Raw genomic sequence first — 27647 nt, 5'->3', positions numbered from 1 at the left:
TTGGGAGCACTTCCGGTGGGCAGGGCAAGGATGCTCCCGCCCCGTCGCCAGGGAGACGGTTAACGGCGGCCCGCCAAAGTGGACCAGGCCGCCCGGTAAGTGACCAACGGCGGCCCCGTTTCCTCTGGCCCTGAGCGGCCTCCACGCTCCCCCGTTGGCGGCCGACTGGTGGGAGCGGGGCAGGGGCCCGGGCCTTCAGGAAAAAGGAACCAGGCGGCCTGGCTCCATGTTTTCTTGGGTTGGCTGCCTCCCCCTTCTAGACTGTGAACCCGTTCTGGAGTAGGGACCATCCCTAGATGTTGCCAACTTGTACTTCCCAATAGCTTAGTCCAGTGCTCTGCACACAGTAAGCGCCCAATAAAGACGATTGAATGAACCGCAGGCCTTCCAGTCTCCAGCTAATACTCCACTCCTGCCTCCCCCTTCTAGACTGTGAATTCTGGAGTAGGGACCATCCCTAGATGTTGCCAACTTCTACTTCGCAACAGCGTAGTCCAGTGCTCTGCACACAGTAAGCGCCCAATAAAGACGATTGAATGAACCAAAGGCCTTCCAGTTTCCAGCTGATACTCCACTCCTGCCTCCCCCTTCTAGACTGTGAACCCGTTCTGGAGTAGGGACCGTCTCTAGAAGTTGCCAGCTTGTACTTTCCAAGCGCTTAGTCCAGTGCTCTGCACACAGTAAGCACTCAGTAAAGACGATTGAATGAACCGCAGGCCTTCCAGGGTCCAGCTAATACTCCACTCCTGCCTCCCCCTTCTAGACTGTGAATTCTGGAGTAGGGACCATCCCTAGATGTTGCCAACTTGTACTTCCCAATAGCTTAGTCCAGTGCTCTGCACACAGTAAGCGCTCAATAAAGACGATTGAATAACCACAGGCCTTCCAGTCTCCAGCTAATAGTCCACTCCTGCCTCCCCCTTCTAGACTATAAACCCGTTCTGGGGTAGGGACCATCCCTAGATGTTGCCAACTTGTTCTTCCCAATAGCTTAGTCCAGTGCTCAGCACACGGTAAGCACTCAATAAAGACGATTGAATGAACCGCAGGCCTTCCAGTCTCCAGCCAATAGTCCACTCCTGCCTCTCCCTTCTAGACTGTGAGCCCACTGTTGGGTAGGGACCGTCTCTAGATGTTGCCAATTTGTACTTCCCAAGCGCTTAGTCCAGTGCTCTGCACACAGTAAGTGCTCAATAAAGATGACTGAATGAACCGCAGGCCTTCCAGTCTCCAGCTAATAGTCCACTCCTGCCTCCCCCTTCTAGACTGGGAACCCATTCTGGGGTAGGGACCATCTCTAGATGTTGCCAATTTGTACTTCCCAAGCGCTTAGTCCAGTGCTCTGCACACAGTAAGTGCTCAATAAAGATGACTGAATGAACCACAGGCCTTCCAGTCTCCAGCTAATAGTCCACTCCTGCCTCCCCCTTCTAGACTGTGAACCTGTTCTGGAGTAGGGACCATCCCTAGATGTTGCCAACTTCTACTTCCCAACAGCGTAGTCCGGTGCTCTGTACACAGTAAGCGCTCAGTAAAGACGATTGAATGAACCGCAGGCCTTCCAGTCTCCAGCTAATACTCCACTCCTGCCTCCCCCTTCTAGACTGTGTACCCGTTCTGGGGTAGGGACCATCTCTAGATGCTGCCAACTTGTACTTCCCAAGCGCTTAGTCTAATGCTCTGCACACAGTAAGCGCTCAATAAAGATGATTGAATAAACCGCAGGCCTTCCAGGCTCCAGCTAATACTCCACTCCTGTCTCCATGTCCTGCCTCCCCCTTCTAGACTGTGAACCCGTTGTGGGGTAGGGACCGTCTCTAGATGTTGCCAACTTGTACTTCCCAAGCGCTTAGTCCAGTGCTGTGCGCACAGTAAGGGCTCAAGAAAGACAATTGAATGAACCACAGGCCTTCTAGGCTCCAGCTAATACTCCACTCCTGTCTTCATGTCCTGCTTCCCCCTTCTAGACTGTGAACCCGTTCTGGGGTAGGGACCGTCTCTAGATGGTGCCAGCTTGTACTTCCCAAGCGCTTAGTCCAGTGCTCTGCACACAGTAGGCGCTCAATAAAGACGATTGAATGAACCGCAGGCCTTCCAGTCTCCAGCTAATACTCCACTCCTGCCTCCCCCTTCTAGACTGTGATCCCATTCTGGGGTAGGGACCATCCCTAGATGTTGCCAGCTTGGACTTCCCAAGCGCTTAGTCCAGTGCTCTGCACACAGTAGGCGCTCAATAAAGACGATTGAATGAATTGCAGGCCTTCCAGTCTCCAGCTAATACTCCACTCCTGTCTCCATGTCCTGCCTCCCCCTTCTAGACTATGAACCCATTGTGGGGTAGGGACCATCTCTAGATGTTGCCAAGTTGTACATCCCAAGCGCTTAGTCCAGTGCTCTGCACACAGTAGGCGCTCAATAAAGACGATTGAATGAACCGCAGGCCTTCCAGGCTCCAGCTAATACTCCACTCCTGCCTCCCCCTTCTAGACTGTGATCCCGTTCTGGGGTAGGGACCATCCCTAGATGTTGCCAGCTTGGACTTCCCAAGCGCTTAGTCCAGTGCTCTGCACACAGTAGGCGCTCAATAAAGACGATTGAATGAATTGCAGGCCTTCCAGACTCCAGCTAATACTCCACTCCTGTCTCCATGTCCTGCCTCCCCCTTCTAGACTGTGAACCCGTTGTGGGGTAGGGACCATCTCTAGATGTTGCCAAGTTGTACTTCCCAAGCGCTTAGTCCAGTGCTCTGCAAGCAGTAAGCACTCAATAAATACGATTGAATGAACCGCAGCCCTTCCAGGCCCCAGCTGTAATTATAATACTCCACTCCTGTATCCATGTTTTGTTTTGGTTGCTTGTCTCCCCTTTCTAGACTGTGAACCCGTTCTGGAGTAGGGACCATCTCTAGATGCTGCCAACTTGTACTTCCCAAGCGCTTAGTCCAGTGTTCTGAACGCAGTAAGCGCTCAATAAGTACGATTGAATGAACCGCAGCCCTTCCAGGCCCCAGCTGTAATTATAATGCTCCACTCCTGTCCCCATGTTTTGTTTGGTTGTCTGTCTCCCCCTTCTAGACTGTGAGCCCACTGTGGGGTTGGGACTGTCTCAAGATGTTGCCAACTCATACTTCCCAAGTGCTTAGTCCAGTGCTCTGCACACAGTAAATGCTCAATAAATGCGATTGAATGAACCGCAAGCCTTCCAGGCCCCAGCTGTAATTATAATATTAATAATGGTACTTGCTAAACACTTACGAGGGGCCCGGCACTCTTCTAAGTGCTGGGGTAGAGATGGGATATTCAGGTTGGACCCAGTCCCTGCCCCCCACAGGAGTCCCAGTCTTAATCCCCATTTGACAGATGAGGGAACTAAGGCCCAGAGAATAATACTAATGATAATAATGTCATTTGTGAAGCGTTTACTATATGCAAAGCACTGTCTTAAGCGCTGGGGAGGTTACAAGGTGATCAGGTGGTTCTACGTGGGGCTCACAATCTTAATTCCCATTTTATTCATTCAGTCGCATTTATTGAGCGCTGACTGTGCACAGCACTGTACTAAGCGCTTGGGAAGTACAAGTTGGCAACATATACAGATGAGGGAACTGAGGCACAGTGAAGGGACTTGCCCAAAGTCACACAGCAGACAAGTGACAGAGCCGGGATTAGGACCCACGACCTCTGGCTCCCAAGCCCGGGCTCTTTCTACTGAGCCATGCTGCTTCTCAGTGAAGTGAGGTGACTTGCCCAAGGTCACACAGCAGACAAGTGGAGGTCTTTCTGATTCCCAGGCCTGTGCTCTGTCCACTCTGCCGTGCTGCTCCTCTAATTTCAGAGGGCTCACCCAACATTTTCCGCTTCTTCTGTCATCCTGGCCCGCCCCAGGAAGGGCTGTTCGGTCCTCCCCATGATGTCTAGACCTGGGGAGGAGGGGTAGTGCCACCGGCTGAGGTGGCCTAGACCATCGAATGGGTCAGCCAGCCCAGTTGTCTGGAAAATAAAATATTGGGGCCCATGAGGAGCTTTTACGTTAGAGGTTTCGTCCTGGGTTCTGATCCCGGCCTTGCCACTTGTCTGCTGAGTGACCTAAAGCAAGTCACTTCACTTCTCTGTGCCTCAGTTACCTCCTCTGTAAATTGGGGACTGAGACTGTGTCCAACCCGATTAGCGTGCGGCCACCACAGTACTTAGTGTACTGCCTGGCACGCCGTAAGCACCTAAAGGATACCGTAGTTATTATTATTATTCGCTGAGGTGCTGAATAATAATAATAATAATAATGGCATTTTTAAGTGCTTACTCTGCGCCAAGCACTGTTGTAAGCACTGGGGTAGATACGAGGTAATCAGGTTGTCCCACATGGGGCTGTCAGTCTTAAGCCCCATTTTGCAGATGGCGTAACTGAGGCACAGAGAAGTTGAGTGATTTGCCCGAGGTCACAAGGCAGACACGTGGCGGAGCCGGGATTAGAACCCACGTCATCCTCTGACTCCCAAATCCATGTTCTTGCCGCTAGGCTATGTTGCTTCGTCCGAGGAGGCTTCGCGGTGTGGATAAAACCTGGTCCGTGGCCTTTGGGAGGTTTATATCTTAAAGGACAAAGATGAGGAAGAAGTGAGGGTAACAGTTGTCGTTCCCTCTTGCTCTCTTTTTAGTTTCTGGAATATCTGTTAATCAGTGGGCTCTTCTTCTTGGCACTCCTCTTTCAGGCATTCCTTAAGGTAACAAAATTTATTATCTGCAAAATTAGCGGATGGCCACGACCCTTCCAATCTGGTCTCTTCCCATGGTGTATGTGTTGTTGAGTCTTGTTCATTCTCTATCAATCAATCAAATGTATTTATTGATATCTTACCGTGCCCTGTAGAGCACTGTACTAAGCCCTTTGGAGGGTACAGTATAACAGAGGTGGTAGACACCTTTCCTGATTATAAATTATTCCAAGGAATATTATATCTGCTATATGCCCCCATTGTCATCCGCTGGTTCCAGGTGAGCAACATGGCTCTTATTGTTGCTTTAAGCTTGTTGTCTTAAAATTTGATAGCTCACCCTCCAGGTTAAAAAGAGTAACCCGTAGGGGTTGATTATTTTATCAACCAAAAGGGTAAATAAAGGACATTCCTGGCTATGACCAGTGTCACTGCAACGTGGGGCACCCAAGGACAAAAAGATAACTATTGAGACATTTTGGAAAGATCTGTGTGACACTGAAGCCAAGAGGACTAGTTCTGTTGGGTAATTTTACTTTTGGACTGCTTTCCAAGAAACTATCCCTTGTTTACTAGAATACATTTTTCAATAGACGCATGTTATCTCTCCTGATCGCCGTGGGCGAGGAGAGAGATGTTTTCTCTGATGAAAATAAAATTTGATTTATTAATATAAGACCTTTTATGGTATTTAAGAGCTTACTATGTGTCAAGCGCTGGGGTAGATGCAAGTTAATTAGGTCGAACACAGTCCCCGTGTCTCGTGGGGCAGGCGGTCTTAAGTAGGAGAATCATCATCATCAATCGTATTTATTGAGCGCTTACTGTGTGCAGAGCACTGTACTAAGCGCTTGGGAAGTACAAATTGGCAACATATAGAGACAGTCCCTACCCAACAGTGGGCTCACAGTCTAGAACGGATATTGAATCTCCATTTTATGGTTGGGGAAACTGAGGCACGGAGACGTGATTTGCCTAAGGTCACACGGCAGACGAGTGATGGAGCCAGGATTAGAATGACGATATAATAATAGCTTTTAAGCACTTACTATGTGCCCAGTACTGTATTTAGCACTGGGATAGAAGTAAGATAATCAGGTGCCACTTGGGGCTCACATGGGAGCACAGGTATTGAATCTTGTAGATGAGAGAACTGAGGCACAGAGAAGATAAGCAACTCGCCCAAGGTCACACAGCAGGTGCCTGTTGGAACTGATGTAGGATCCAGATCCTCGCACTCCCAGGTCTGTGCTCATTCCGCTGGGCCACATTGCTTCTCGTTGCACTTAAAGAAAGTGGAGGTAAGAGTAGCATTCTGCTACATTTCTGCAGTGTGGTGGGGCTAGGGGAACCTAATTACAGGTGGACATTTAGGCTATTAGTGAAAGTAGCCTAAGGTGGCAGATTTAAATGAATGGTTAAGAAGCTTGCCGGCCTGGCCTGAGAAAGGAGCAATGCTGTTGATTCTCTAGGCATCTACTAAATCAGTTTGCCGTTCTGTTGGTAGGGAAGCTGGCCCGAACTGAAGATATCAGTTACCTGGTGAAAGGCATAACAGTTCTCTCATCTCCCTGAAGGCACAACTTGCCCAAAAGACTAGCCTTTTCAAGGAGGAACGACTTTGGGCCAATTTGTGAGCAGGTGAGCGAGTTTCCCCTAGTTTTACAGCAGGATGAAAGGGTCCCACTAAACCCAACTCACAAACTCTCCATTTTTGTACCCGACCATATCGGCAAATAAAAGCTATTTACCATAACTTGGTGAAGGTAGTTTAGATTCTCAGGTAGTGAGCTAAAGTGTCTTCAGCTCTTGATTTGAAAAGTTTCCACCTGGGAGTTGTGAATCTTTACCCCACTTCTTTTTGCCGGTGAGCAATTGAAAAGGTTTGGAGTTTGATTTTTACTGTTCTTGGCAAGTTGTCACTGCCTGCTCCTTACTCACATCCAACCTGTACCCATATAGAAATACAGAAATTCTAGACTGTGAGCCCACTGTTGGGTAGGGACTGTCTCTATATGTTGCCAACTTGTACTTCCCAAGTGCTTAGTACAGTGCTCTGCACCCAGTAAGCACTCAATAAATACGATTGATTGATTGATTAAAAGAGCACGGGCTTGGGAGTCAGAGGTCATGGGTTCAAATCCCGGCTCCACCAACTGTCAGCTGTGTGACTTTGGGCAAGTCACTTAACTTCTCTGGGCCTCAGTTACCTCATCTGTAAAATCGGGATTAAGACTGTGAGCCCCATGTGGGGCAACCTGATCACCTTGTATCCTTCCCAGCGCTTAGAACAGTGCTTTGCATGTAGTAAGCGCTTAATAAATGCCATCATAAATTAATTAATTAATAGAAATGCTAATTACCAGGCCAAACCTGCAACTTGGCTAGGGTTTCCCCTAGAGCCGGAAATTAGCGGGTGTGAAGGTGTCTGGCTCCACAGCAACTCTATATGGAGATTCTTAATCCAATGAAACTTTTCTACAAGACCTAAGGCCCCCCCCACATATTTTTAAGAGGAGTAACCTGGGTGCCCCCTCATCTCTCCTCCCCTATTCTAGACTGTGAGCCCATTGTGGACTGGGATTGTCTCTATTTGTTGCTGAATTGTACTTTCCAAGTACAGTTGTACAGGGCTCTCCACACAGTAAGTGGTCAATAAATACGATTGAATGAACGAGTGAATGAACCCCTAGAGTTTGATAATGATGTTTTTCAACAAAGAGGGTAGATAATGGACATTTCTGGCCAAGACCAATACCACTGCAACCTGGACATACAAATAATTGCCCACAATTGTCAAAAGAGGGTAAAGACAATCTCCGCTTTTTCTCACCATCCACTTGAGGAGTTTTCCTTTACCAAGCAGGCGTGTGTCATTTCTTGGGCTCAAGTCAGCTCATTGCTTCTCACTTGCCTGGGAAATATAGCACTGGCAGTGAAGGAACCAATTGAATATGATATAGAGTGCTAAGTGTCATCAGCATATTGATGGGGCAAGAGCCCAGAATGTCTCCCTATCTCTTAGAGCAGCTTTATATGTAGGTTGGACAAGATAGAAGAACCCTGTGGCACACCACAAGAAATTATTTATTGTTATTATTTGCTGAGCATTAGCAAAGCCTATTGTGTTTGACTCATATGACCCTCAAGGCAATTGTGCCTGTCACTTATTCTAAGCAAACACGTTCCACAATATCCAAACGTTCTGCACTCACCGACTAATCAGAATTGAGGGGATGAATATAGGCTGTCCCAAAAGAATTGTAATGATTTTATGTGTCTCAATGTCAAAGCATTATACTTCTTCTGGAATGCAGTAGAGGAGCAACTTGGCGGGATCAAGTGGGAAAGGGTCTGAATTCATAGTTTTCCTACAGTTTAGTAGCAAGTGACGTATCATTTAAGGTTGCCGAGCAACTCAGATTGTATAACTCACAGGTCATATTTTCTAATTCCACATCACATGTTCATTCCCTCCCTTTTCTCTCCCAACAAAAAAAATGGACTTGCATTGAGAATAGGATTTTAACATCTTTTCTTACTCTGTCTCTTCTCCCACGACGAACAAATAAATCCCTATCCCTTTCCCCTTCCCCACAGCACTTGTATATATTTGTACATATTTATTCCTCTATTTTATTAGTGATGTGTACATAGCTATAATTCTGTTTTTTCTGATGGTATTCACGCCTGTCTACTTGTCTTGTTCTGTTGTCTGTCTTCCCTTCTAGACTGTGTGCCCATTGTTTCGTAGGGACCAGCTCTATATGTTGATGATTTGTACTTCCCAAGTGCTTAGTACAGTGCTCTGCACACAGTAAGCACTCAGTAGATACGATTGAATGAGCGAATGAATGAAATAGGGAAGGGATTTGAAAAGATGGGCCCAAAAGATGAGATAATCCTTTGGGCCTATCCAAAAGAAGTGTACCGGTAGGGCGAGCAGACAAGGGTGGCTAGAGGAAGAGCTGGGTGACAAACATATTCTCTTAATCTGGTTTTACAATGAGCAGCTCTGTTTCTTGCAAAAAATGCAAAATGAAAAGCCAAACAACCCATGAAGGAACTCTCGATTCTTTATCAGCAACCATTACGGCCTCATGTTCTTGAATTTATGCAAATCCTCTTGAATCTGCATAATTTCCTGAGATAGCAAATTCCATTTATTTGCTACCCCTTGTATGAAGTGATTTCTTTGATTTATTTTGAATCTCCCACCTTCAGGTGTCACTGAGTGCGTCCCCTGGCCTTGAAGTGTGCGATTTGGTGAACGACAATTGTAGCCTCTTGTCTCTGTAATCACAAGAGTCCTAACCTTTTAGTCAGTTATTATAGGGTAGCTTTCCAGTCCTCCCATCATCTTGGTTCCTTTCTCTATACCTCCTCCAAGAATATTCCGTTCCTTCTGATATTTGGCAAACAGATCTGCAGCCAGAATTCCAAGAGCAGTTGTACCACCGTTTGTTGGTCAGTTGTATGTATTGAGCATGCTTAGCATTTGACTAACCTTTTAACTGCTGTAATTCACTAAGCCAAAACAATATTTCATTAGCACTATTTTTGTATTCAAGTGCTTAATATACACCATACATTGTACTAAGTGCTGGGGTAGATACAAGATAATCAGGACGGACACAGTCCCTGGCCCACACGAGAGGGAACCGGATTTAATCCCTATTTTACAGGTGAGGAAAAAGAGACACAGAGAAGTTAAGTGACTTGCCCAAGGTCATACAACAGGCAACCAGCAGAGCTGGGATTAGAACCCTTCTAGATTGTGAGCCCATTGTGGGCAGGGATTGTCTCTGTTGCTGAATTGTACTTCCCAAGCGCTTAGTACAGTGCTCTGCACGCAGTAAGCGCTCAGTTAATTTGATTGAAAGAATGACCCCGGATCCTCTGACTTCTGGGCCTGTGCTCTTTGCACTAGGCTACTTTGCTTCCCAATTTAAGGCTATATATAGTAGAATAAAATTATTGTAAAACCAAAAAAAGTCAAGTCAAATGAAAATGTTGAACTTTAATACGTTTTTGTTACAATGTGTAAGGCTGCACAGCAGACATACTGGAATGAATATCATCATCATCATCATCAATCGTATTTATTGAGCGCTTACTGTGTGCAGAGCACTGTACTAAGCGCTTGGGAAGTACAAGTTGGCAACATATAGAGACAGTCCCTACCCAACAGTGGGCTCACAGTCTATAAGGGGGAGACAGAGAACAAAAGCAAACATACTAACAAAATAAAATAAATAGAATAGATATGTACAAGTAAAATAAATAAATAGAGTAATAAATACGTACAAACATATATATGTATGTATATGTTTGTACGTATTTATTTGTTTGTACATATATATATACAGGTGCTGTGGGGAAGGGAAGGAGGTATGTCAGTCAGTTGTATTTATTGAGCGCTTACTGTGTGAGAGCACTGTACTGAGCCCTCTGAGGGTACAATAGGACAGACACATTCCCAGCCCACAACCAGCCTACAGCCTAGAGGGTATTGAACAGGTATTGAATCCCCATTTTGCAGATGAGAAAACTGAGGCCCAGAAAAGTTGCCCAGCAGGCAAACGGCAAAACCAGGACCAGAACCCAGGTCCTGAGTAGTGCCAGTCTTAGGGTTCAACTAATAATAATAATAATAATAATAATAAGGATGGCGTTTATTAAGCGCTTACTATGTGCAAAGCATTGTTCTAAGTGCTGGAGCAACCATGTAATCATATTTCAGTGCCTGCCTCCTTGTTAGATTGTATGCTCCTTGAGGGAGGTATTTTGTATACTAACTCGTACTCTTCCAAGTGCTTAGTAGTTCAGTGGTCTGCAAAGATTAAGCACTCAATAATCACTATTGATTGACAGGTATCGGCAAGTAAATATAATAAAGATTAAAAGTATTTTCAAGTAGAAGGTAATTCAGAGGTGAAGTCAAAGAATACTTCAAACTTGATGCATGGAATTTAGATTTTTTTGGTTTACCTTGGTGCCGCTAGATGGAATATAACCTTTCTCGCCTAAAGGACCTGACCTGACGAAATTGCTTACGTGAACATTCTTCATAGAGGACACCTTCATCAGAAAAATCGAACTCTAACTTTAAGCATTGCTAGATTTTAAAACATCTTTACTTTCAAAATTCGGATGACCAAGTCTCACGTTAACCTTAAAATGATTAAAGGACCCATTCCTACCTATCTGTCCTTGTTTAAAAGTTCTTAAGGGAGGAAGAGCTCCACAGCTCGCGCAGTCACCCACCCTAGGGATCATACTTGTCTTCATCATGTGTGAAAATTAAAAGAACCCAGTGGCTGGTGCCCAAATGAAATGAGACTAGACCTCAGGTTAGTCAAGGACTCCAAAAATCTGTCGTCCTTTTTTGCTTCTTTTCCCTTTTGTCATTTCCACAGGGAATGCCTGGGAGAGATGGATTTTTCAGAAGGGCTTTGAGATGGTAAGAACTGTGGTCTTGCAGATTAGAAGAGGGGAGGGCTTTCCAGGTGGAAAGAACATAAGCAAGAGTTTGGAGCCAGGAATGCTAAGAACTAAATACAGTAAGGTTGGAATTGCATACATGTATCTGCACATTAAAGGTTTTTTTCCGGGGGGCTTTTTGACTGTACCGCCTCCTGCTTCTACTTGATCTTTCAGAGGGTTTTTGGATCTCTGTAAGAAATCTGGTATTTTTTCCCCACTTTAGATTGTAAACCTGAGGGCAAGAAACGTGTCAATCTTCTATTTTATTTTCCCAACCCTGTAGTAAGTACCTAGCACTCAGGCTCACCTGACTTCTGTAGCTGAGTGTAACTTTATGCTACACATTTTGACCATTGATTTCAGAAGGTCTGACAGTTTCTGAGGTAGTAGGGCCTATCAGCATAATCAGAATGAACATCTAATGTTTTCTTTGGCTAGGAAAAGATCATTCATTACTAAGAACTGTGCCCCAATTTCTGTTACCCAGTTTTGATAGTGGACAGAAAAGGGTTAAAAAAAAAGTTCTGTCAAAGGTGATTATCTCTTTTGAAAGATACTTGAAGATACCTGAATTTGAAAAATCATACGAAGTCCCAGGGAGGTTGAAATACCTGAATTTGAAAAATCATACGAAGTTCCAGGGAGGTTGAAATCACCTTGAAGCAGACCTGTAAAAGAGGTTTGAGGACTGAATAATTGCTTCCAGTTCAGGCTACCAGAAATGCAAACGTCTATTTGTATGAGGTGAGGTATTTGATTGTCTTTGGAAATTACCTGGGGTTTAGAATAAATTATTATTTGGTTTATCTGATATTGGTTCTTATGTTTCCTATATATATGTTCTTGCTGCTTTGATATTGTTATTGTGAATAACTAAATCCATCTTTTGTGTTACATTACCCTGTTGGACTGTGGCTTGGAGATAAAGGGTAGAGAAGGGATAAGTAGGTTAATTATCTCAGCATTTGTGATGCATGCCATTAAAATCAGAGGATATCATGAAACTCCATTCTGTCATGGAAAATGTATAAATTAACAGAATTGTGGCCAGGGTAGAACACTCAGTATAGGAACGCTTTTGAGGGAGCCCTTATTAAGGATATAATCAGGAATTGTCGGAATATGTTCCTGGGAAAGCATGTTCTGTCCACTATCAAAACTGGGTAACAGAAATAACACAGTTCTCTGTGATTAATTATCATTTCCTTGCAATGAATAGAGGTTAGATGTTCATTTCTTCACAGGCTAACATGATAGATGGCATTTCCTTTTCCATTGTTAATATTGTCCTTGTGTAAACTCAGTACTTAGATTTGTAAAATGTGTCCATCCCAAAACTATCTTGTCACACATGGAAGACAAAAGCCTTACTCAAATACTCTAAACCAGTTCAACAAGCCCATGTTGGATGGGCTTGTGTTTGCAAAAAGAATAACTCTTCAGATTGGGAAAGTGATTGATTTATTCATTCATTCAATCGTATTTATTGAGTGCTTACTGTTTGCAGAGCACTGTATTAAGCGCTTGGGAAGTACAAATCGGCAAAAGATGCATAAGCACACGTATTTTATTCATCCAATGATATTTCCTCAAGGACCTTGACTACAAGCAACATTGCAGAAATATTGATATGTTATTCCAGCAGATCAAGATGTGCACAGTATCGGAGTAAACACGGATTGGCCTGACCTTGTCTCTGGTATAAGAAAAAGTCTTGAAACTGATGTATTTGTTAATGCTTACTACGTGCTAAGGATTGGACTAGTTGCTGGGGCAGGAACAAGATAATCAGGTCAGAGAAGCCTCTGTTCCACCTGGGGCTCACAGTCTAAGCAGGAGGGATAACGGACAAATAAATCCATAAAATAAAAAAATAAAACAAACACAAACAAACAGACAAATCCCTATTTTACAGTTGAAGAAACTAAGGCCCACAGAAGTTTAGGGACTTGCCGAAGGTCACGCAGCGCACAAATGTCAGAGCCTGCATTAGAACGGAGGTCTTCTGCCTTCCAGCCCTATGGTCCTTCCACTGGGCCACACTACGAGAGTCTCCCAGGTGGATCAGTCGTATTTATTGAGCGCTTACTGAGTGCAGAGCACTGTCCTAAGCGCTTGGATCATCTCCCAGCACATGCTTTGAGTCACGGGAAACCAAGGCAGGGAATGTGGATGGCTCAGTGCAAACCATTCCCACTTCCGGAAAAAATATATAAGCCTTAGCCTATAGGCGACATTAGATATTTCTTTTTTTCTCCCCATCCTCCCACCCCACTTTAAACAGAAGGTTTGTGCAAATAGGCAGCCCACCCTCATCCCAGCACGCTTATTTACAAATCCTTTTATTTTGCTTCTCCTAGTTATAATTTATGTTAGTGTCTGTCTCGTCCACGGATTGTAAACTTTTTGAGGGCAGGGGTCATGTGTATATACTTCATTGTATTCTCCCAATTCATTCATTCATTCAGTCGTATTTATTGAGCACTCACTGCGTGCAAAGCACTGTACTAAGCGCTTGTAGAATACAGTATAACAATTGCTTACTACAGGGCTCTCTGTACACAGTAGCACCCCCAAATACCATTTATTGATTGTCTGAACAGCTCAAGATGTAAGTCACTTGGAATTGCCACCTCTTTAGCATCTATTTGAAGAACCTTGGGTTTTTGAGAAGTCCTGATTAGATTCCTGGTCCACCCCAAATGGGAAAGGAGCCAGAAAAAATGTTATGAATATATCTTGTCTCCCTTTAAACCAGTTAATCAGATGTCTTTACCTGGTGGGCTTATGACATGGTGCAATCAATCAGTGGTATTTATTGAATCTTACTGTGTGCTGAGCACTGTTTAAGCTCTTGGGAGAGTACAGTAGAGGAGGGAGACTCTATTCTTGCCTTCGAGGAGCTTGCAGTTTAAAAGGAAACACATCTTGACATGTGTGGAGTGTTTAAGGAACTGTTGGAAAGGAAAGCACATGGATCTCATTTGTGCCATTTTCAAATTAAAAAGGCAGTTATAACTCTTTGGTATTATTATACATTATATATGACTAGAAGGCTTTTATATAAGATGGATGTCAAGGAGAGTGACCATCACACTAATCCTGGGCTGGATAGGCCATTGGTCTGACCCTGTAATGGCATTTGTTCAATTCTTATAAATTGACATGTCTTTTGTGAGATTTGGGCAGAAGTGAACAGGGAACATGTGTGCTAATTCCATTGTATTGTATAAGTTCACAGTATAGTGCTCTGCACAGAGTAAGTGCTCAATAAATACCAATAAATTGATGAAACAGAAATGTGGTGTGGGCTTAGAGGCAGACTTTTGTCTCTCTGACCCAGTTTAATTTGTTGATAGTAGTAGGTCATCCGTGTGGTTTTAGTTAATGTGGGGATGATAGAGATGACATTAAAATGATTCCTAAAGAATTTAATTGGATAACTTTTTCTCAGTAGATTAGTATCATTTTTTATTTTCCCCATGTTAATTGTATATTTTTAATACACAAGCAGTGTTGTGACAGTTATCTTAATGAGGAGAAAGACATGAAGACATTTGAAGAAATTAGGCAAGTTTCATAGGGAAGAAGACTTTAGAACCTTAGTGTCAGACAGATATGTCCTCTTTTTGACACCATTAATAGAGTGTAGTATATAATGATGACTGTGAATATATTTACTACCTTAATATGTGCAGAGATTAAAATACAGTCAAGCCTCAATTAGCATTGTTAATAGGTACAAGACAGTAATTGAACTCTACAGATGATCTAAAAAAGTCATTTTAGCAGCTTTGGACCACAGTGTTTTGTAATATCCCATGTGGAATTAACTTTCAGGTGTTAAGTATTGGGTGGCTAAATTAATGTTGAATCAGAACTGTTAAAAGTTGTATCTTTATTTTTGCATTGTACTTCCACTGAATCCTGACCTGCTTCCTTTTAATGCCAGAACAATGTTTAGCAAAGTGTCTTATCATAAATATTATTATTTGGTGAACACTGTACAAAGCACTGTATTAAGCACTGGGGAAAGGTGCAAGGTTAATCCTCTGGAGACTGTCCTTGGCCCCTGGGGTCACAATTTAAAAGTCGGGAAAGGGCAGGGGGGGATCGGTGATGAACACACAAGGGAAGATTAGCGTAATAATTTGGAAAAAAAATGAATCAAACAAGGACAACCATAGAAACAGTAATTGCTGCGCTTCCTATGGGAAAGGGAATAATATCCAGGTTTCTCAGTCTCCCGCAGGGCCATTCCTAGCCCAGTCGCCACAACCTTCTATTTATTTTATTTTGTTAATATGTTTTGTTTTGTTCTCTGTCTCCCCCTTCTAGACTGTGAACCCACTGTTGGGTAGGGACCGTCTCAATATGTTGCCAACTTGTACTTCCCAAGAGCTTAGTACAGTGCTCTGCACACAGTAAGTGCTCAATAAATACGATTGATTGATTGATTGATTGAACCTTCTCAGCATTCCAGCGGCTTCTTCCAGGTGTTTTTCAACTCCTGCCTGCCCTGCCAAGGTGGGAGAGGGCTCCAGTCCTCCTGCAGTGGGGCAAGTAATGACTGCTGGAGGGTGAAGTGGCATCTCTTGCAGGCCCTGGGATCATGGTGGAGGGGGAGCCTCTGGGGCTGCCCCAGTCACACACGAAGGGATTTGAAGAGCAGGGGGTGCGGGGGGATTAGCAGGGCTGGGCAGTGAAATGAAAACTTTTTAGACCAGTTAAAAATGGGAAGAACCAGTTAAAAATGGGAAGAATGGAACAGATTTGGGGAGGAGGGTACCGCTCGTTTTTGAAAAGTTTACCATCTGCAGAAGGGGCATGATGATTACTACGACCTAGTAGAAATAATAATAATAATAATCATGGCATTTATTAAGCGCTTACTATGTGCAAAGCACTGTTCTAAGAGCATGGAAATTCAATTCAGACATAGGTCCTAATCCCAGCTCTGCTTCTGGCTTGCCAGACGTTAGACTGTGAGCCCACTGTTGGGTAGGGACTGTCTCTATATGTTGCCAACTTGTACTTCCCAAGCGCTTAGTACAGTGCTCTGCACACAGTAAGCGCTCAATAAATTGATTGATTTGGGCAAATCATTTAACCTCTCGATGCCTCAGTGTCGTCATCTGTAAAATAGGGACAGGATACTTGCTTTTCCTCTTAGTGTATATGTGTTTGTACATATTTGTTACTCTATTTATTTTACTTGTACATATCTCTTCTATTTTATTTTGTTGATATGTTTTGTTTTGTTCTCTCTCTCCCCCTTCTAGACTGTGAGCCCACTGTTGTGTAGGGACTGTCTCTATATATTGCCAACTTGTACTTCCCAAGCGCTTAGTACAGTGCTCTGCACACAGTAAGCGCTCAATAAATACGATTGATTGATTGATTGATTGATTGATAGTGTGAGTCCTGTATGGGATAGGTCTGATTTGATTACCATGTGTCCACCCCAGAAGAATGCTTGGCATTTAGCTTTGCTTAATAAATATTATTATGGTTATGATGAACTACTCATATTCGACAACTAAAATATGTTCTTGAAATGTAAAACAGTATCTCCACAGTCTAGGAGACATGGGAAGGGGAAGATAGATGAAAGTACAAAGAGCGACGATAGTCTTGAATGCTATTTACTAGTTTCATGCCAGAGCTATTGTGTATTTCTAAGTATTTATAATACTAAATCTTTGTTAACACAACCCATCCCTCTAATGTCTGGCATTGATTTGTAAATGTGTATTTTTGCTCTGAATAATAATAATAATAATGATGGCATCTGTTAAATGCTTACTATGTGCAAGGCACTGTTCTAAGCGCTGGGGGATACAAGGTAATCAGGTTGTTCCACATGGGGCTCACAGTCTTCATCCCCATTTTACAGATGAGGTAATGAGGCACAGAGAAGTAAAGTGACTTGCCCAAAGTCACACAGCTGACAAGTGGCGGAGCCGGGATTTGAACCCGTGACCTCTGACTCCTAAGCCCATGCTCTTTCCATTGACCACGCTGAATGTTCCCTCATCTGTAAAATGGGAATTCAGACCGTGAGCCCCACGTGGGACAACCTGATCAACTTGTATCCTCCCCAGCGCTTAGAACAGTGCTTTGCACATACTAAGCGCTTAACAAATGCCATCATTATTATTATTATTATATTCCTAGTGAGTTTTTAAAGGGACAGAAAGTCTCAGTGAATCATTCTAAAACAGGGACATGGGTGAATACCCTTTTTAAAGTACCAAATGTTCAGTAAAATAATTTTATTTTAAATTAACATGGAACTACTTTGTCGCTCACTTCCTCAGTGACAGGAACCTGTGCCCTGATGGTGTGTTTCATGCTTCTACTAACACGGCCACAATGTCTTAACCAGCTGAGATGGGGCACAAAAGCGGGTGACGCTAAGTGGTGTGGGACCTGCTGAGAGCTCACCTCCTCCAGGAGGCCTTCCCAGACTGAGCCCCTTCCTTCCTCTCCCCCTCACCCCCCTCTCCATCCCCCCGTCTTACCTCCTTCCCTTCCCCACAGCACCTGTATATATGTATATATGGTTGTACATATTTATTACTCTATTTATTTATTTATTTATTTATTTTACTTGTACATATCTATCCTATTTATTTTATTTTGTTGGTATGTTTGGTTCTGTTCTCTGTCTCCCCCTTTTAGACTGTGAGCCCACTGTTGGGTAGGGACTGTCTCTATGTGTTGCCAATTTGTACTTCCCAAGCGCTTAGTACAGTGCTCTGCACATAGTAAGTGCTCAATAAATGCGATTGATTGATTGATTGATTGATTGACCTTGAAGGGGAAGTGGCCAGAAATGGAGGAAGAGAGAGCAAAGGAGGGGGAGGAAACATGAACAGGAAAAAAAAGGCAGAGACAAAAAGGGAGGGGGAGAGGAAGAGGGAAAGCAAGGGGAAAGTGGGGAAAGTAATAATAATAATAATGATGGCATTTGTTAAGCGCTTACTACGTGCAAAGACTGTTCTTAGCGCTGGGCACTGTTCTAAGCGTTGGAGTCGAACACTTATCTCTGCTGCCATGGTCAAATTGCCCTCTCCTCTGCCCAACCCCAACATTTTTGCCCACTTTGGAGGGCCAGGTGACTTTCACCTCTCATCAGTAGCATCACCAACCAGGCAGGGTTGGCATGTAGTAGGTAGCTATGCCCTCCTGGCCACCCCAAAGTGCCCCATTTAGACCAGGATTGAGAGTTTCCAGAATTTCTGGAAACTCTGACCACTCTGTATCTAGAAAGGCCCGTTCATCCGCCGTGCAGGCTGCTTTGTCATTGCTGAAGAAGAGGAGGGGGAAGTCGACTCTTTCTTTCTCGACTGGTGGTAAGCTACCATTCATCATCAGCATCATCAATCGTATTTATTGAGCGTTTACTGTGTGCAGAGCACTGTACTAAGCGCTTGGGAAGTACAAGTTGGCAACATATAGAGACGGTCCCTACCCAACAGTGGGCTCACAGTCTAAAAGGGGGAGACAGAGAACAAAACCAAACATACTAACAAAATAGAATAAATAGAATAGATATGTACAAGTAAAATAAATAAATAAATAGAGTAATAAATATGTACAAACATATATACATATATACAGGTGCTGTGGGGAAGGGAAGGAGGGGGGATGCAGTACCATTCCTGCTACTACCATTTCCAGTGCCTTTGCTGGGTGGCTGAGGGGTTCATTCAGTCATTCAATCGTATTTATTGAGTGCTTACTGTGTGCAGAGCGCTGTACTAAGCACTTGGGAAGTACTTGTACATATCTATTCTATTCTTGTACATATCTATTCTATTCTTCTACATATCTATTCTATTTTATTTTGTTAGTATGTTTGGTTTTTTTCTCTGTCTCCCCCTTTTAGACTGTGAGCCCACTGTTGGGTAGGGACCGTCTCTATATGTTGCCAACTTGTACTTCCCAAGCGCTTAGTACAGTGCTCTGCACACAGTAAGCGCTCAATAAATACGATTGATTGATTACAAGTTGGCAACATATAGAGACGGTCCCTACCCAACAACGGGCTCACAGGCTAGAAGGGGGAGAGAGACAACAAAGCAAAACATGTGGACAGGTGTCAAGACATCAGAATAAATAGAAGTAAAGCTAGATGCACAGCATTGACAAAATAAATAGAATAGTAAATGTGTAACAGTAAATACAGTAATAAATCTGTACAAACATATATACAGGTGCTGTGGGGAGGGGAAGGAGGCAGGGCAGGGGGGTGGGGAGGAGGAGAGGAAAAAAGGGGCTCAATCTGGGAATGCCTCCTGGAGGAGGTGAGCTCTCAATAGGGCTTTGAAGGGAGGAAGAGAACTAGTTTGGTGGGTTCTGACTTCCACCATAGCCTAAAATGAGACCCACAATGGGTCCCGCTTTAAGCCTGTCGGATGGTGAGACAGTGGGGAAGCAGCATGGCTCAGTGGAAAGAGCCCGGGCTCTGGAGTCAGAGGTCATGGGTTCAAATCCCGGCTCTGCCAATTGCCAGCTGTATGACTTTGGACAAGTCACTTAACTTCTCTGTGCCTCAGTTCCCTCATCTGTAAAATGGGGATTAAGACTGTGAGCCCCCCGAGGGACAACCTGATCACCTTGTAACCTCCCCAGCGCTTAGAACAGTGCTTTGCACATAGTAAGCGCTTAATAAATGCCATCATTATTGAGTGACCCGCCCAAATCAGAACTGCTGGTCTCCTACCTTCTGCCCATCTTATTTCCTCGACTGTGAGCCCGTTGTTGGGTAGGGACCGTCTCTATATGTTGCCGATACAAGAGCTTAGTACAGGGCTGTGCACACAGTAAGCGCTCAATAAATACGAGTGAATGAATGCATCTGACCCTGTACCTTCTAGCCAGAGTCCCCCTGACTCAATCCCAGCTCCGCCGTTTGTCAGCTGTGTGACTTTGGGCAAGTCACTTAACTTCTCTGTGCCTCAGTTACCTCATCTGTAAAATGGGGATTAAGACCGTGAGCCCCCCGTGGGACAACCTGATCACCTTGTAACCTCCCCAGTGCTTAGAACAGTGCTTGGCACATAGTAAGTGCTTAATAAATGCTTTTATAAAAAAAAAAACAACCCCATAATGTTTTAGATTACACGTTGAGGAAAAAAAATTAGAGTAGACAGATGAATTAATTAGCTTATTTGCTTTGTTCATTCATTTTTTAGGAGGTACATCCCAGAGTTAGCGTCACGCATCTTGGAAAGAATTTTCTTATGCCAAGGATTCAAAAGGGCCACATTTTCACCCCACAAACTTGGAAATATACCTAAAAACTAACAGAAATTAGCAGGTAAGAAGTCTAATTCTCTACCCCCTGATCAATGTTACCCTGCCCACTCAGCTCCCTTGGAGGCTGCCCTAATTGTATTATGTTGAGCTTCAAGAAAGAGATGCAGTAAGCATTTTCCTGTGAAAAGTCAGTGTGCCAGCCAGCTATCAACCTTACGATTTACCCAACTGGGAAGCGCAATTCAATTCTCAGCCCGTCTTCCATGTGACAGTGAAGCAGGGCTGTCGCTATGCTTCTCTCTCTAATTTCTTTTTGGTTTCCCCACCTACTGAGCGCTTTAACTTCCTTTGCCCTTTTTAGAACAGAAATGGTGGCTGACTCTACTTGTCTTTAGTTGCAAATCAATGAAATAATCAGAAAGCATTTCTGTTACACGCTTCTTTCTCATTTTGAAAAAATGAAGCATTGCCGCTTGTTTAACTTATGGCTTGTCTAAACATGTGGAATATAAGGAATAACTCTCACACTCTGCAAAGGGACCGGTGACAAGTTCAGTCAAAAGGGAAAAGAAGAATAATTTGTAAAAGAAACCATAGATAATGATGCCAGCCAGTTATTTTAAAGTGCATCCATCTCCCGTTTAATGAATTAGATTTGTCAACAGCATATGTTTTATGCACTACTTCTAATAAAATGGCTTACAAAAATGCAGTGTGCTTTGAGCATTGCTGTTCCAAAGCCTTGTGTCCTAAAGTTGATCCTTTTTTTCAATAATAGATCTAAAAGGTACATTTAAATAACATTAAGGCTGTGACACAAACACCAAATGACAAAATTCAGGAAATTCAAAGGAGGCTGACATTATATCATTAGTTCTCATAGTCACTTTTTTAAAAAAAGAGAACCATGATAGATGGTTATTAGAATTGAATGTCAGGTTAACTTTAAATGTTCTTGCCTTTGTTAGTTGGTGTCACAACCTTAGTGTCATTTTCCAGATAGGTTTCTACACTTCTTTTGCGTTTGGGTCATCAAAATGAAATGATTGCGATGCATCCAAGAGTAGAAATAGGTCACCTGAGGCAGAAAGTGGTAATTTTATTTATTGTCTTATTCTTGTGGCACCTCTGCAAAAGACAGTGATCTTATTGTTATTTACCTGTTAGCTACTGCAAATTACTCCATGCCTGTAGCTAGTATTTTATGCTTAAGACCCACTCAGAAAACAGCTTACATTTTTAATGCATTGATTATTTGAAGAGCAGATGATAAACATTCTCCCCAAACCCTGTGTATTAATTTGCTTAAGTGGGAGATCGCCTTTTATCTGCTTGTAGTGGAAACCCCATTGAGGGATAATAATAATAGTAATAGCATTTATTAAGCACTTACTATGTGCAAAGCACTGCTCTAACTGCTGGGGAGGTTACAGGGTGATCAGGTTGTCCCATGGGGGCTCACACTCTTAATCCCCATTTTATCATCATCATCATCAATCGTATTTATTGAGCGCTTACTATGTGCAGAGCACTGTATTAAGCGCTTGGGAAGTACAAGTTGGCAACATATAGAGACAGTCCCTACCCAACAGTGGGCTCACAGTCTAAAAGGGGGAGACAGAGAACAAAACCAAACATACTAACAAAATAAAATAAATAGAATCGATATGTCCAAGTAAAATAAATAAATAGAGTAATAAATATGTATAAACATATATACATATATACAGGTGCTGTGGGGAAGGGAAGGAGGTAAGATGGGGGGGATGGAGAGTGGGACGAGGGGGAGAGGAAGGAAGGGGCTCAGTCTGGGAAGGCCTCCTGGAGGAGGTGAGCTCTCAGTAGGGCCTTGAAGGGAGGAAGAGAGCTTCCATTTTACAGATGAGGTAGCTGAGGCCCAGAGAAGTGAAGTGACTTGCCCGCAGTCACACAGCTGGCAATTGGCAGAGCCGGGATTTGAACCCGTGACCTCTGACTCCAAAGCCCGGGCTCTTTCCACTGAGCCACGCTGCTTCTCTAAGGGATGCCATCTTATCAACTATCATCTTTAGTCAGTTGTGTTCCTGCTTTGTGTGACTCCAGCTGCCTCCCAATCACTACTAGATTTGGTCCTACCGCTTCTCGCCACTCACAAATCCTACTCCATCTCTCAGCTATTACTTCCTCTTCTCAGCACGTCACATTCTGTACGTGATCCCAGCCAGACGTCTTCACAGCTTCCTACCAATTGACTCTTGCCATTATCCCGCCTTCCCACATCATCATCATCATCATCAATCGTATTTATTGAGCGCTTACTGTGTGCAGAGCACTGTACTAAGCGCTTGGGAAGTACAAGTTGGCAACATATAGAGACAGTCCCTACCCAACAGTGGGCTCACAGGCTCACAGTCTAGAAGGGGGCGGAGAAGGTGGAGGAAGAAGCATGAGAAGCAGCGGGGCTCAGTGGAAAGAGCACGGGCTTTGGAGTCAGAGGTCATGAGTTCAAATCCCTGCTCCACCAATTGTCAGCTGTGTGACCTTGGGCAAGTCACTTGACTTCTCTGCTTTTTAGACTGTGAGCCCACTGTTGGGTAGGGACTGTCTCTATTAGTTGCCAACTTGTACTTCCCAAGTGCTTAGTACAGTGCTCTGCACACAGTAAGCGCTCAATAAATACGATTGATTGATTGATTAGAGAAGCAGCGTGGCTCAGTGGAAAGAGCACGGGCTTTGGAGTCAGAGTTTGTGGGGTTCAAATCCCGGCTCTGCCAATTGTCAGCTGTGCGACTTTGGGCCAGTCACTTAACTTCTCTGTGCCTCAGATACCTCATCTGTAAAATGGGGGTGAAGACTGTGAGCCCCCCATGGGACAACCTGATCACCTTGTAACCTCCCCAGCGCTTAGAACAGTGCTTTGCACATAGTAAGCGCTTAATAAATGTCATTATTATTATTATTATTATTCTCTGTGCCTCAGTTCCCTCAGCTGGAAAATGGGGATTTAAGACTGTGAGCCCCCTGTGGAACAACCTGATCACCTTGTAACCTCACCAGTTCTTAGAACAGTGCTTTAAGCACATAGTAAGTGCTTAATAGATGCCATTATTATTATTATTCCCGTCACCATCAACAGTATTTTCTGAGCTCTTATCTGCATGCGGAACATTTTGTTTAAACACTTGGGAATACACAATATAAACTAAAATCTAGCGCCCTGCCCTCAAAGATTTTACAGCCCAGGTCAATTTGCACCCTGAATCCTCCCCATTCCCCCATCCCCTGATCCTTGGGTTTCTCAACTTGCTAATATGTCATTTCCAGATTATATTCCTCTCTGGATTTGCCCTCCCTGCGAAGTTGCTTTAGTGGCCTGTCCTGTTCTCCCTTATCATCATCATCATCATCAATGTTATTTATGGAGACCTTAGAGCACTGTATTAAGCGCTTGGGAGAGTACAACAGTATAACAGATGGTAGACACATTCCCTGCCCATAGAGAGCCTCCAAAGAAGCTGAGTAGGCCAAGTAACATTTATCAGGGAGTAGAGAATTACACTTCCTACCTGCTCATTCCTGTTAGTTTTTAGATATGTTTACAAGTTTGTTGGGGAAAATGTGGCCCTTTTGAGTCCTTGGCATGAGAGAAAAAATTACGATTATGGACATAAGTGCCGTGGGGCTGGTAGGGGTGCTGAATAAAGGGAGCAAATAAAGGTGACGCAGAAGGGAGGAGGGGAAGAGGAACATAGGTGAGAAATTGAGTGAGTTCTGGAGATGCCACAAGGATCAGGGAAGGTTTAGAAGCTTCTAGGGGGCGGAAGGATTGAGAAAGGACAAGGATGGATTGCTATATAAAATCGTCCACAGAGTGATAGGAATGAGGTGAGAGGAAGTTTAGATAAAAATTAAAGTGATCCCTACAATTAAGTGCCATTGCCCAAACGAAACAGTCAGATGATCTTAGTCTGATGTCCCAAAATGCTCCTGGAAAAAGTCTGGGAGCAGCTGGAATATGGATGGCAGGGGGAGGGAGAAAATTGGGCCTGGGAATCGAAAGCTTCCGTGTTAAGAAAGGCCTACAGATCAATCATTGAACAGGGAGAGGAATGGTGCCGGGGCCGCAGCTCGCGTCTCCTCGGAAACCATCACCCAGTTGGAGTGAAATGTCTGCTCTTAGTACATTCATACTGTACTAAAGTGCTTGTCCAATAACAAACTAACCCTAGGCCTGGCTGTTGATATTCTTACGGCCAGTAATCCCCACAAGCTGTTCTTATAGATGAAGATATTCATGAAATCTGTCAGACTGCTAGTACACTGGCCACTTACAATGATGCATTACATACTTTTCTGGATCTTCTGGAGTTCCCCAACTTGCCCTCCACGCTCCCCAGAACTTTGGGACAGAATCCATTCTGTTTTGCTTACGTAGAATTTATCAATTTCATCTAAAATATTCTGTGGTAACAGTAGTTTGATCCAGTTTCTCTGACCTGTCTACTATAAAAACAAAATTTGAGTGTGAGATATCTCTGTCTTCTCAGGAAAGTAATTAATTGAGCCTCCTATATATTTTCTTGTCATTTTAGGAGCCCTTTTGTATCTGGTTTTCAAATCAGCCTCCTCCCTGACCTTCCTGTCTCACCCCTGTTTAATCCATCTAGTCCATACTTTGCTTCCCTGGTGATTTTTGTAAATCATTGTACCTTGTTCTACTTTGATAAAATCCATTTCTCTCTACATCAAGCAGGAACTGTTTACCATTTGTTTTAAGGTATTCAAACAACTCCAAGCTTTCACTCTTCACACCTCTCAAGCCCTGTGTCCCATTCTTTTCTATCTTGCCACCAACCTTTTTTCCACATCCTCCCTGTGGAACTCCTACCCGTCAAATCCCAGTTCATAGACCGCCCTATCACCAAAGCCTCCTTAAATTTCGTCTCCTTTAAGAGACCTTTCTCTGATTAATTTCTAATCTTCTCAAATTATTTCCCCAGCAGCTGTCACCTCAGCACTCCCCTGACATCTAAGCAAGTGTGATCACACCACCTCCACTAGCATTTAGGTACGCATCTTTTATGCCCTGTTATTTCATTATGAATATTCACTAGAATGTTCTATACTCTCCTTGAGGGCACAGACTGTCTTCTCTTTTGTATTCTCCCAAATACAGTAGGTTCTCAATAATTGCTATTGATTGGCCTTAGAGAATCTTTCCATCTAGGTCTGTATGTATTCAATAGTTTCCTTAATCCTCCTCTTTGTCTTATAAAACTAAATACATCCCCCTCCCACCCCACCGCCCCCGTGGTTTTGGCTACATTTCCATTCTCTTTCACCTTTCTAATCTTTTCTTTACACAATCATGCTACCTTTTATAGTACTTTCAGTGATCCAAACTCATTTCTATTTTCCATAACTTTTCAACGTGCCCTTCATGATTCTTTACTTTATTTTTAAGTATTCTTTAATATTATTAAGTGCTGAGTCATTTCTGATTCATAGCAAATCCATGGATTTAATTTCTCCAGACGGTCCTATCCTCTGCCATAATCCTCAACCTTTCCAGTGGTTCTTCTGTTATCATTGTTATGGTCTCTATCCATCTAGCTGCCAGTCTGCCTCTTCCATGTCTGGACTTTTCCTAGCATTAGTATCTTCCCCAGAGAACTAGTCCTCCTGATTATGTGTCCAAAATATGCTAATCTAAGTCAAGTCATTTGGCCTTCCAAAGACCACTTTGGTTTAATTTGCTTATGGTATCTTTTATTTCTTGCACTTTTTTTCAATAGTAGTTTGGTCTTTACTTACAGAACTGTAGTCTTGTAGAATCACCAGATTTATTTTCCTGTTGGATCTTACTGATAGTTCCCTGACCGTATTATGATTTGATTTCCTAAGGTTGATTTCTTAATCTTGATGACTTTTTCTCTGTTTTTCTCGTTAGAATCTAATCATGATCATCTTGTGATCGTTTCCGTCAGAGAAGCCGCGTGGCCTAGTGGATAGAGCGTGGGACTGGGAATCAGATGAATCTGGGTTCTAATGCCGGCTCCGCCACTTGTGTGCTGTGTGACTTTGGGCAAGTCGTTTCACTTCTCTGTGCCTCAGTTCCCTCATCTGTAAAATGGGAATTAAAAATGTGAGCCCCATGTTGGACAGGGACTGGGTCCAACCTGATTATCTTGTATCTACCCCAGTTCCGCCACTTGCCTGCTTTGTGACCTTGATGTCACATGTTGGGTGAGGATGGGTTCGAGGATCGGCCTGGGGCGAGTGAGAGAGTGGAGTCCAAAATAAATCTTTCACATGGCAAATTGAACTTTCCCTCGGAATACACTTATTTAGTTTTTCCCACATGGTGAAGTGCCTGCCCCATAAACGCTTCCCACTCATAAGGAATGCGCTTATGCTTTATTCGCTTGTGGTGACACACCCGGCTCCTACCCACGAATGTTTCCCACTTGGGAGGAATACAGTTAAGCGGCCAGCGTGGTCCCCAATTTTTAACAGCCAGTGGAACCAGGAAGGAGACACCAGTTGTCTCCAGGGGCTACGTTTCAGAATTACCCGGGGACGGCTACCTTTCCAAACACCGAGCAATAAAGTTCCCAGCAGGAATACTCACTTCTCCCTGCTCCGGAGAGGAGGTCCGATCAGTTACTTGGCACCATGTAGGGTCTGACAGAGTGGGCGTCCCCGTTGCTGTGTTGGTGTGACATCATCAATCATATTTATTTATTTAAATAAATAGATTGGACAGAGTTCCAGTCTACTACAAAGAGTTTGTGGAGACTCTCCTTCAGATGTACCGTTCTAATTTCTGTCCTTCCCACTTCATTGTCACGTTTGGGAGGATCATGTAGTAAGACCGTGGTCTAATGGATAGAGCAAGGGCCTGGAAACCAGAAGGACCTGAGTTCTAATCCCGGCTCCGCCACTCCTGTGCTGCATGACCTTGGGCAAGTCACTTCACTTCTCTGGGTGCCTCAGTTCCCTCATCTGTAAAATGGAAATTCAAACTGTGAGCCCCATGTTGGACAGGGAATGTGACCGACCTGATTATCTTGTATCTACCCCAGTGCTTAGAACAGTGCCTGGCACATAATAGGCACTTAACAAATTCTATTTAAAAAAAGAAAAAAAAAAGCACATCAGAATTCTCCACTCCAACGACCTTGTGGGTTTTCATCCTTATTGA

At 43.7% G+C, this 27647-nt stretch overlaps 1 long non-coding RNA gene across 2 annotated transcripts; it reads left to right on the top strand.

The window, feature by feature from the left end:
• Positions 1 to 16: 16 nt before the first annotated feature.
• LOC119944819 lies at positions 17 to 26462 on the top strand. Of its 2 annotated transcripts, none has more exons than XR_005455965.1 (3): positions 17 to 95; positions 20401 to 20525; positions 26394 to 26462. It is a non-coding gene; the product is annotated as an uncharacterized LOC119944819 (long non-coding RNA). The 2 variants fall into 2 exon arrangements; XR_005455966.1 differs by lacking the exon at positions 17 to 95 and adding an exon at positions 11772 to 11941.
• The last annotated feature ends 1185 nt before the right edge of the window (positions 26463 to 27647 follow it).

The sequence above is a fragment of the Tachyglossus aculeatus genome, chromosome 23, assembly GCF_015852505.1.
Source record: "Tachyglossus aculeatus isolate mTacAcu1 chromosome 23, mTacAcu1.pri, whole genome shotgun sequence".
In the NCBI taxonomy this organism is placed as follows: domain Eukaryota; kingdom Metazoa; phylum Chordata; class Mammalia; order Monotremata; family Tachyglossidae; genus Tachyglossus; species Tachyglossus aculeatus.
Note: the sequence above shows the minus strand (reverse complement) of the source record. Positions and strands in the feature narration are given on the sequence as shown.